Source organism: Coturnix japonica, chromosome 2 (genome assembly GCF_054131305.1).
Source record: "Coturnix japonica strain WE chromosome 2, WE-NBRP24, whole genome shotgun sequence".
Lineage (NCBI taxonomy): Eukaryota > Metazoa > Chordata > Aves > Galliformes > Phasianidae > Coturnix > Coturnix japonica.
Window position 1 is genome coordinate 45,195,393 of NC_140664.1, and position 12,399 is coordinate 45,207,791.

Sequence of the window (12,399 nt, forward strand, 5' to 3'; positions counted from 1 at the left end):
GTCTGCTATTCATTTATCAGTATTTCAAATCAGCTAAGTTAATGCAGAAGTAAATGACATTTTTATAATTCTGTGAATATTTGCACAGATGTACCTTACTCAGAGGACAAAGCCATAAAATTGTTGGCAAATCTTTCTATGCATTTCTTTTTGCTGAGTAGTATTTAGCTAGTGATCCCCAAAACTCTGAGGTATACTTTTATTTTTTTTATTAACTTGGGCTGAAGTATCAGACATCAAAAAAAAAAAAATTCACAAATAATTATTATGTATTGATTCTTTGATAATTTCCAAAAATATGAGCCTAAGATGTTTTTGTTTTCCAGACGATTAAGATTTTGAGCATAAAAACTCACAGATCCTACAAAGAGCTGGATATTCCCTTTAATCTAATAAACTAGAGCTGGGGAGAGGGAAAGAGGAAAAAGAAAAAAAAAAAAAAAAACTTCCTACAAACTTTTAACCTGTATTTTAACTTTTACGAGTCTCGTGTTCTTTCTGGAAATTAACATAACCCTTTCTGATGTAAGGAAACCACTTTACAGATGACATAAGCTTTCTCATGCTCTCAGCTTTCCGATCCCCAACTATCACAGTGGAACAAAATGATTTATATTAGGAATCAATATTTTAGAAAACAGTAAAATAGCATTTTCAGTATTGTTTCCTCACACCTTATTTATTCATCCTAATGCTCTGTTGCTTTCTTCAGCACCTGTGTCAAGGAGATGATGTAATGGGCTGGCAGGTATTTTCATCCCTTTGTGGGTACCTCTGAAGAGTGCGTGCATCACTCCCATCACTGTGATTATCCTACTGCACTTCCTCATAATGCAGTAGGTGATTCTTTCAAAAATTTCTTTAAAAATATATTCATGCTTATCATTAGAACGGGCAAGATGATAAGGTCAACTGTATCCTTGCTGGCAAAAGGGCCTAACAAATGCCACCCAGTACTGTATGGAGAGCTGCAGTTGGACACCCAGTAGAGATTTTCTGTCCTCAGTACAGGGAAGTCAGTCCGTTTTCCTTGCTTTCCTTCCTTATGTCTTCAGTTCTAGAGGGGACTTGAAAATTTCAACTTCAGTCTATGCATTCCTAGCCACAGTAGAAGATGCTGTAGGAAAAGCGGGAAAAAATGTATTTTCATATCCCAGAAATACTGCTTTGTTTTATTATACATGTGCCAGTTTTGCTCTCCAATAACAGTATGAGAGCTCAAGAGAGAATCAAGAACAATTACCATCTCATATTTTCCTTCAATGCTAATTACCAATTTTTTTGCTAAAACTTTTAGCACATTTTTGTCACTTTTGTCCTCCTTCATATTCCGTGGAGTGAAAATGATATTGTTGAATGTAACTAATAGCAAATGTAACTAATTGCTATTGATATCATGGGAAATATCAACAATGGTTTTACTATTGTCCACTGGTATAGATAATGCTCAAGCAATCTGCACAATAAAATTAAAAAATATTAATAAAATATTATATTTTATAGTTATTATAAATTATATATAAATTTATCGTAAATTATATTAATAATACTAAGAACAATAAGAAGAAAAGCAAAGCTAAAATAGGTAAGATGATACATTACTATCTTATCTTCAAACAAAATAGGGCAATTCCATTGCAGCCCATTTTTAAGTTCCTCCTTACTTTAAAGATCTTTACTTTCATGTTCCGTATTGTCCTACTGATCTTTCAGAGCTTCTCAGTTAGCTGTTAAATGCTGCAGTAACATGTTGCGTAGAAGATAATTTTTATTGTATACTTTTTCTCCCTCAAAAAGCAAAGTAGCAATTTTACAAAGACCTATGTCAGGACTAGTAATATAATCAAGAACAGGTTTTAGTGTGACATAACTGGGTTAGTTCCCCTATCTTAAGGGCTCTGCTGATGAAAGAGATACAGAAAACTACAACTGGAATAGATCCGTATGGGTAAGGGTTCAGCCTGAAGATAAGTAGGACATAGTTATCTAAATAATAATGTTTCAGAAGTTTTAATAAGTTAACAAAGAACTAGAACTAAAATTACATATTGAGTTTTTATAATACAGAAGTTCTAATAATTCATATCAGTAAATATTGTTGATGGATGACTGTCCTTGACATGAAAGATGACTGATTTTTCTTGATAAAGTAACCAAAAGATACACTTGTCATATGTCAAGATACCAAGTTTTATTATTTTAAGATTAAATAATAAAAGTGCTTTTAAAAGGACAGTTTCTAATTTACTACCAAAACCCAATATAGCCTAAATTTGTCTTTTGAAGTATGATAGCTCTGTTTCACTATTGCTGTAACTCTAAATATTGTTTCTCTTTAAATGCAGACATTCTATAATGAAGAAATAAAAAATGGAATTCAGACTTATTGTGGTGATCATATCTTTATTATGTAATTTCATTATAAATATGTAAGCTAGATGCCTTGAAATAGCATGGGTGGTGAAGATAGTATTTCTGAAGCTATTTTTTGCCTTCAGATATCAATGGTTCATCTGGGTTTAAACTTGCCAAGATTCTAAGCACCAAAAGACTTATTTATAAACACTGTTATCTACAGTTCAGAATTCTGGCCATGAAAAAAAAATGAAATTCACACTGGGGACAAGAAGACCTTGCTGTGCTGGAGAAGTGCTTTGTAGTAATTTTTATAATAGTGTTTAACAGGCATCAACTACAAGGCTAGAAAAGGAATTTAAAACTGGAAGTATTCATGATGGTCTAAGAGCACAAGTAAGAAAGATTTCTTGGCAGAGATAATACCTTCCGTTAAAAGTATTGTTGTAGCTAGAAAATTTAAACTTTCAGAGAAATAAATGCTTCAAACTGATGAGGATTTTGTGTGCTTGGAGTCTTGCCTAACATCTCCAACAATACTCACTAATCTGACAAAAATACTGTCAATCTTCTACTTCAAAACCTAGTTTTGCTTAAAGCTTAACATAATTTTTACTAAGCAGTTGCAGCATCTTAAAACTTCATGGATATAAGAAGTACAAACTTGTGGTTGCTTGCCAGAATTTAATGTAATAGATCATAACCAAATAATGGTACATATTTTGACCGAGGTAGGAAATTCAGAGTTGTTCCACTATTTCTACTCATGAAAACCAATAGACATGTGATGGAAATTCTATATGAATCAGATGAATACGTAAAGTAATTTTGAATAGACACTCATGGTATTCAAAGAGAAAATAGGAGAAAGTTAAATGAAAGGGGAAATATTTTAATTTAATTTTATTTTTTTGAAAATTGCATGCCCATCAGTGAAAATGCATAGGAATTACATTTGCAATTCCCATTTCTGAAGCTTTAAAACACATAGCATTACATATTTTGCACTAGTTAACTGTAGTAAAATATTTCCATCATTATTTTCAGATTTACTTTCAGAAGACAACATGAGAATCTTTTCACCACACTGTGCTTCAAAAACTGAATTGGGTTGGAGTCTCGCAAGACCTACTTAAAAAGTTAAAATTTTAACAGAGAATAAATAAATAAATAAATAAATAAATAAACAAAATTAAGATAAAGTACCCCCAAAACTACTTGCTCTCTTAATTGGCATTAGTGAGACCACGGGATAACTCTTGACACCTCATAGTTACAGCACTGAAGACAGATAGAGGAGTGCCAGGCTGGAAGGTGAAGCGTTTCATTTTATCTTTCAGTCGCTGAAACTAATCTCACACTGAGTGAGTTTCAGTGAAACATAATGAGTGATTCAGGATACCTTTTCGACAAACTGTTCACACCTATTAGAGAACAAAATTCAGGCCAGACAACAAGACCCTCCAAAAAACACCTCAGTAATTTTCTGAACAAAGGTCTCAATAGGCCTCACATAAATCAAGACAAGTGTTAAGTGAAGATGTACAGCAGGAAAAGGAATTTATGAACATAAAATCTGCCAAAAGATAGAAGACGCAACTGTTTCCTTTGGAAATCTGACAGAATTTTTTTTTCCTTACTTTTGTATTTAGATTTTTAGTGGGAGAAATATTTATTTGTACATTTATTGATAAATTTTACAGTAAGAAAACAAAACTAAGTTGAATAACTTTACATATTATAATTATTTTGCTTGTTTTGTGATTTATGAAGTACTGACATTTGTGTATCTTTTGTTACAATACCTCTGTATCTTTCTGATATTTCTGATTTCAAATCCAATATTACAGTCCTATCAAAATGCAATTTTTATAGCATACCAAGCCTTATGTTTAAAATCCTAATTTCAGAATAGTTAAATTAAGATTGCTTACACAATTGGAAGTCCACAAGCATTTTGACAGTCTTTAACTATGGAACATATCTTTTATCAAGAAACTGAACAATGTTGTTTCAATTAGCAAGCAATAACTCTATTTTTTGTCTTTGTTGTTGTTGTTCAGTATGCATATCCCAGATGAATGATCAGGAAGTATTGCTGCACACAATTGCTCTGCTCTAACAGAAGAGGCTCATTAGTTCATTTGTACTTTGCCCAGCTTATCAATTTTCATTTTGTTACTCTGTTGTTGATCTGTTTTCAGGGTATATAAACATTTTTAAACACATCCAACTTCATGGCTACAAATAAAGAAACTGGATGGCTGTCTTTCATAAGTCATCTAATAAACACTTTCAGTTTCTTTTATTTCTTTTTACTAAACAGAATTCTCTAAGCAAATTCCTTGAAAACACTGTAGCTTTTGAAGAAAACATCATAATTATCTGCTAAGGAGATAATTAATACATTGATAGTACTATTTGGTTTGTACGTTGCAGAAGGCATAAAGCTATTTTTAAATAGCTATAGCGAGCAAACAGTAAACAATAATGTTTGGTGTTAGGCATATAGGAAAAAAGTGACAATACAGATTGTACAGCAACTGCCCAGACTTTCTATCGGCTTTTTTGGTGGTAGTTGCCTCAAGTCCCCCAGAATTAGTGATACATGAACATTTGTCCATTTTGAGCGCACATATAGAATTCCCCAACAGTGGTGGTTACAGATCCAACAAATCATCAAAAATATTTTTTAGTTTAAAAGAACAATATGATAGCTCTAAATCATAATTTACAGCCAATAACTCCCTGCTTGTTAAGACTGAGAGAGGTAGGCTGAATAAATTCAATAAAATAACAAAATATTCATTTCATTTCACGTAAATAAGATTTATTAATACAGCCCTTCTCAGTAAGTGAACAATTTAAAATCTATGCCTGTGGCACACAGTTTTCAACCTTGGGCCATGTGTCATGAATGCTCTCTTGATGCCTGCCTTGTTTTCAATAATTAATGACACCTCACAACGTGTCAAACAAAAATGAGAATCTATTCATGTTTTATATTCCTATTTTTCCTTGAAGCTTATTCAAGATATGCTAGAAATATTTAGAACTCCCAAGGGGAGTTTTCTGGGACAAGAAACAAATCTACAGGATCCTTTCACCTTAGGCATTAATGTACTCAACAGAGAGCACAATTTTCACTTTCCCATGTCTTATCCAGTATCACATACCTGGAAAAACAGCTACCACACCTCAGCTAAGGCATCACCAGACCACAAAGGTAACAGTGCCGTGGTCTGACCACGGACAGCACATCTACAGAAGGTTCTTTCAAGTGTCTGTTGGCTTTTCAAAGTAGAGCTATATGTAGTTTTGCTGGAGTTCTCTAAAAAGAGCCAAGGAAAAAATGTGAACTATAAGAAATGAAAATTGAGATAAAGCATCATAGCAAGTCTAATAGAACTGGCTTTCCAAAACTATCAATTATGACATTCAGAATTCAAGCAATACATGTCAATTATGGCTGTGGCACTGAGTACCAAAATGAGGACTAATAGAGGAAATGGCATGTGAAAATACTTAAGGGGCAGAGATCACTTCCAATCTTGTTCAGAACACTTTTTATCACTCATGAAATATGAGAAAAAAACGTTCAGATGAGATTTATTTCAGACAAAGTACTCACAGAGGACCAAGAGTACTTCACAACATGATCTTGTGCTGCAAATGGAAACAACTGGGAGATTCACTTCCAAAATATTTTACTGATTTGAACTGAAATACTAATATTAATGCACTCTTTGAGGATGTATCTTCAGATTCCTTCAATTTAAGCATTTCTAAGGATGTGAGACAAACAGTCCCTTGTCTATCTTCTTGTGTAAATATTGTGATTATGATAGGTCATTGTATGTAATGCATATGGAAGACAGAAAAGATTCTTATTATGTCCACCATTTTACATACTTGCTCAAAAAGAGTCTCTAGCTAACCATTAAGTCAGATTATCATAGAATGGCTAGGTTGGAAGACCATAGTCCCAATCCTGTAGCACCACCCCCTATATCATTCTGCCCAGGGCACCATCCTACCTGGTCCTCAGAGCCTCCAGGAATGGGGCACTCACAGCTTCTCTGGGTAGTTGTGCCAGTGCCTCATTGCCTTTTGAGTAAAGAATTTCTCCTAACATTTAACCTAGACCTCTTCCCTTTTAGTTAAAAGCCATTCCCCTTTGCCCTATCACTAACAGATCACACTGAAAGTCAAGATTCACTCCTGCTTCCAAGTTTTTTTGAAGTATTGGAAGATTGCAATAAGGTCTCCTTGGAGCCTTTTCTCCAGGCTGAACAAACCTCACTGCTTCAACCTTTCTTAATAGGAGAGGTGCTTTAACCTTTTGATCATTCTTCATGATCCTCTTCAGGTCTCACTCCAACACCACCACATCCTTCTTTTAATGGAAGCACCAGGCCTGAACACAGTAATCCAAATTGGGTCTTATTGCAGAGAGGAACAGTTCTCTCCCTCTCCCTGCTGGTCACCCAGTGCAGGATATTGTGCAGTCCAGGATACAGCCGGCCTTCTGGGCTGCAAGAGCACAACACTGGTTTGCATCCAGCTTTTCATCCACCAGAACACCCATGTCCTTCCTTGCAGGGCTGCTCTCAGTGAATTGTCCCAGACTGTATACACCTTTGTGATTCCCCAACCCAAGTGCAACACTATGCACTTGATTTTGTTGAACCTAATAAGGTTCATGTGGATTCACTTTTCAAACTTGTCTAGGTCTCTTTGAATAGCTTCCATCTTTTCCATCTTATCGACTGCACCATTAGTCTATAATTTTATTAAGTTTTCTATTTCTATAATAATCTCTTTTAAATATCTAAATACCTATTATTTTATTACTAGAAATAAGAATAATTTCTTCATTTTCTAGACTCTTTCTTGAAAAGGAAAAATAAAAGGCATAGAAATAGTAGTATCACTAAGTTCACAGAATACTGCATGCCAAACTTAAGCCTGCACACCACAGGACTGCTTTTCTCATGTTGCAATATCTATTTATTGGCAAATTCATGATCTTGATTTGAAAAACCATCATCAGAAAACTCAGGTTTCATAGGCAATAGACCTAGAAATATCTGGCAACCTGTTGCTCCTTAAACACGATGACCAAGGTGCTGTGAGCACTAGGAGAGATGTTTCAGTCACAGCAGAGAATAAAGCCAACAGGGTGGGCCAGCAGTCAGTCACACCAGTTACTAATACTGACTGGTAATATGTTTTCAATTATGATTCCCTTTTCTTCTTTATTCTGTGATTGACATGAGAATGCTTCAACTGGGTTGCTCTATGAGGAAGCCTTTTTATTGCAGCTGCATAATGCTTGTGATTTTTTATTTCCTAAGATGCTAGAAAACCCTTCCAGCCAAACAAATGTAAAGAGACAAAATGTAATGAGTGCTGACATTCAGGAAACAAAGCTAATGTTTCCTTGATTGAGTGGAGTATTTCTATACATTAGAAAATATTTTTTTTTTCCAACTGATCTCAATGCAAGTGCAGAAAGCATTGCCTGCCCTGACTCTTAAGTATAGAACTTTTTGTTTTGGTTTCTAATGGGCCACGCTCACAAACTATGGGACAGTGACACTATCACCACATTTCGTTCAAAATCTTCTGAAAATCAGAATATTTGAGCTGTGTGCCCTATTCTGAAATGCAGAAATGCAGCTGCCACAATTAGAAGATTTTAATTGTAAACTAGCAAGAAGAAGTACAATATTGTGAAACAGAGTTTGAATTTTTATCTTCATTTCATCACAACAAAAAAATGAATACGGGTTATGGATGGAAAGTCTAGACTTTCTCTTTTAAGGAAAGAAATGAGCATTGATGACTGGTCACAGACTACTCTGTGTGATGCAATTACCTAAGCAAAACCTTTGAATTTGAAAGTTTATTTTTAATAATTCATAAGGATCTTTATATATTCTGTGAATTACTCTTTGAAAAGAGGACTGAAGCCAAGCCTGCTTCTGTTATTTGTAGATAATCACAAGAAAGCCTGTCCTGGTGCAGAACATTGCTCCCTCCCTCACCAGGAAAAGTGTCTTTAACCTACCCATTCTTCTCCACCTCTGTTAAACAAAATCTTGTAGAGCGGAGCCTTTGGGAATGAGGGGCAAACACAAAACCAGAGATGAATAAAACAAAAGAGCAGTTTACAATGATAAAAAATATTATTAACACCTATAATCAGGGTAAATTAAGGTGGAATAGAGAGATTAGCTTTTTTTTTTGAATAACTACAATATGATGAAATTGTACAAAATACTAATTCAATTACAAACTAACATAAGACACATAAGTTAATGATGGATAGAGTGACAGTATTTTAGAAGGAAGTTAATTTCATTTATGACAGATGGCAAGTTTCAGACCAGGCTTGATTATTGAAAATCATTGGAGATCTCTTATTATTATCCTGTCCATTAATAGAACATGTTATAGTTGCCTTCCCACTGGGAAAGAAAATTTATTGTTTTAATTTCCATTTGAGTTATTTGTGCTGTATTTAGGTAAATATAAAGAAATCTTGCTACTTTGATGCAGCTTATTCTGAACATGACAGTAGTTTATGTCTCAGTATTCTGATTTAATGTTTGCAAGCATTAAATAATGCTTAGTCTTCAGAATACAAAAACACCATCAAAAAATTTACTTAAGAATATGACAAATTCTAGACACAATACCTCAGTGCTCACACATAACATTTGCCACATGTGAATGCTATGGATGCCTGAGCATGTACATATACAGGTGACTGTAAATTAAATGGCATTTCTCTATCTTCCTTTGGACAAATTTCTAAAAATTTGGTTGTCTTTCCCTAATGAAAATTCCTAATACAAATATCTCCTGCTGCATTTGATTATAGAAAACTTTATTCTTATCTTCAGTCTTTCCGTAAGATCAGTCTAGCTACAATTCACACCTAGGAGAATTATTAATAAGAAGGGGGTTGAAGGACATTTATATATATGTATATTCATATACATATACATATTCAAATTTTCCCCAAAAATCCTTTTAGAATTCAACACTGAGGGTTCCTACTAGCTGTCAGAGTTTTAGCAATATAAGTACAGAATGCTCATTTCTTTGCATTTTCCTTTTTGGTAAATGTGTTTCAGAAACGGTAATGACAGATCATTAGGATTTGCGAAGGAGCACAAGATATCCACGCCAGCGACCCTGGATTTACAGTGGGAGCTGACAGATGCAAACTGGCATTGCGCTTTAATCTCTCCTTTATAGAGTTTTGCCTTTCATCCTTCACAAGAGGCAGCTGAGGAAAGCCTTTGCTGTCAGAGTTTGTTAATATTGCCTCTCTCACACTCTCCCACGAATTACTGCATGAATAACACAAACCACTTTTGCTCAAGAACTTCACCACCACCAAAGAGTGGGTCACATGGTTTAAAAGCAAAATATTTTACATGCATGTGCATAAAGAAAAGAAATTAAACAAAACTAAAAAAATAATTAAAGTGGGTTTTTTTTTTGGGGGGGGGGGGGGGGGGGGGGAAACAAAACAAAACCAGCCCTTCATGAGAGAAAGAATTCTTGCCCTCATCTTTCAATAACTCATCAGCTTTTCAAGTAAGGCCATGATTTTAAATGCCGTCTCTCCACAGATGGAAATTACAGAAGCATTTTGTGCAAGACAGACAGCTCAGAAAACCTGAGGGAGAAGGTATGCAACAAGCACAACAGTATTCATTTTCTTCTGTGACAGGTGCCTATGATGCTCTTCTATAACAATAATGACAGGCCTTCCTATGGTGCTATGAAGAGCAGCCACCCCATTACAGGTTGATATTAAAAGTTCATTCCTTCTAAAAAGAACTGAAAGTACTCAGAACCTTCCAACAAATCCACAACTTACAGTGTTGCTGTGTTGTCAAAAATGTAACACTGACTGTTTCGTACAACTTTAAGCAGCACAGACCACAGAAAACATTCTTCAGCTAACCACATTCTGCTTATAAATATCTGACTATAATGCTTGGTTGGACTCATAACATGGTCTTTCAGAAACCCTTGATTTCACAAAAGCTCAGTACAGCTTCTGTGTCTGGACAGAATACAAGAATATAATTTGGCATTTACTTTTTGCAGGATTAAAAAGGTTGTAAAACACAGAAAACCCACCTCTTGATATCACTTTGCTAAGTTTGTTGGAATCCAAGTAATTGGGTTTTGTATCTTATCCAGTGACGTTTTTATACTGTTTAGTCATCAAAAAGGGGGAATCTCCAGAATACAGAAAATTTATATTCTCTATTTAATTTATGCATTTTTTTTCCTCATCAAATTCTCATAAATTGTGGATAAACCATGAAAACTTCATGTTGCTCAGGAGTCTGGGTATCAATATTTTTTTAATTTGCATTATACAGAATGTGGGAGTAGATTCCTTATTTTTATTTTTCTAAGTGTTAAATTTATTTCAATATACACATACACAATATCTGTGTAACATAAAGAATATTGTACCTGAAACGCTTATGAATTGATTCATGATGTCTCAAGTAGAATGAAAATTAATCATGAAAGCATAGCTTGTGACATTGTATATTTGGTTGTATATTAAGATTTCAATTGAAAGAAAAACATATACTCCAGGAAAGTCTTTGAACTAACAACAAGAAAATCTCTTCAATTTAGGCTGATAAACTGTGAGTTGAAATGGAATGGATACCTACCTCATTTAAAAAGGTAAACCAAATAAAAATTATGAATTTAATTAAAACAGAATTATTTCTATAATCCAATAATCAGTTTCCAGGTTACTCTTTTATAACATATTTATTTAAGCTGCCCAAGGATGATTTCAGAATCTCCTTCTCTTGTTATGTTCAACAGTGGAATATGCAACATGAAATTTTAAGTAGCCCTGCAACCTAGCAGTATCTTTTTTATCTAACTACTGAAAAGGGTTATATCATATATAAAAGAGAGAAAAAAAAAAAAAAAGAAAAAAGAAAAGGCTGGAAAGAAGTGGTGCAATTTATGCAGCAAAATTTGTCACTGTTTTTTTATCAGACCTAAGTGTAAAAGCTGAAATTGAATGTAAAATAAGCAAGAATTTATATGGATTTGGTAAAAAGAATGTTGGGCTCCTGGGACAAAAGGGCATATTTCCAACATATTGATTGGTTTCATGATGTCTATTGACTATTTTAATGACATAACCATCACTGCCATATTTATTAGCTGGAAAACATTTCAGTTGATATAACAAACAAGTATCACTGTCTAGAATATCTGAATAATTCAAGAACCAGTAACTCAAAAATATTTTTGAGTCTATCAGCTTTTCCTTGTATGCACAGGAATGAGACATTTCAGTTAGCTATTCTCTATGTTTCTCTTTTTGATAATATTCAGTTAAATATCTGCTAGAGACTTCTTTCTACAATGCAGAAATACATATGGTTTGTTAATTTATAGAATGTCAGAGATTTGCCAATACAAGGAAACTGTCCTGGAAAGCATCTGGGCAGGTCTGTATTAAACAAAGAGGAAAATAACGCTAGTTTGGTCAATGAAGCTTTAACAATTCCTTTTATAAAAAGGAAAGAAATAAAATTCAGAACAAGATTTCTCTTCATTCTCCTTTTTATAAGAAAATAGTTAACATTCCCCGCTAACACACAGGCAACAAGCTATTTATTCCTCAAACACAAATCAGATTGCATCAGTCTAAATAACTTAATCAAGAATATTGTTGGATTATAAGACTTCTTACTATTATGCAAGATATCGATATTTTTTATAACTGTATGAACTTTGCACATGAAAAATGAGTTTACAGCCACTACTGCATCCTAATTACAGTAGCTCTAAGTAACTTATTAGTCTTTTCCCTTGACTATCCATTATCACTATTCTATGAAGCTTTAATGAAGGTCAGGTCTCCCTGAAAGGGCTCCTTTCTTCAATGAATATGTGAATTTGTTTGGACGGAATAAGAAAACACTGCCTTGTTTGGACGGAATAAGAAAACACTGCCTTACAAACTATCTA

At 34.0% G+C, this 12,399-nt stretch overlaps 1 long non-coding RNA gene across 1 annotated transcript in view; it reads left to right on the forward strand.

Annotated features, from left to right (window-relative positions):
- LOC107309997 (uncharacterized) overlaps positions 1 to 11,220 on the forward strand; it is a 161,079-nt gene extending 149,859 nt beyond the window's left edge. Inside the window, exons 6-7 of the long non-coding RNA XR_014942618.1 lie at positions 10,005 to 10,063; positions 11,038 to 11,220. This is a non-coding gene — a long non-coding RNA (uncharacterized LOC107309997). The remainder of the gene's footprint in view (positions 1 to 10,004; positions 10,064 to 11,037) is intronic.
- Positions 11,221 to 12,399: the final 1,179 nt, after the last annotated feature.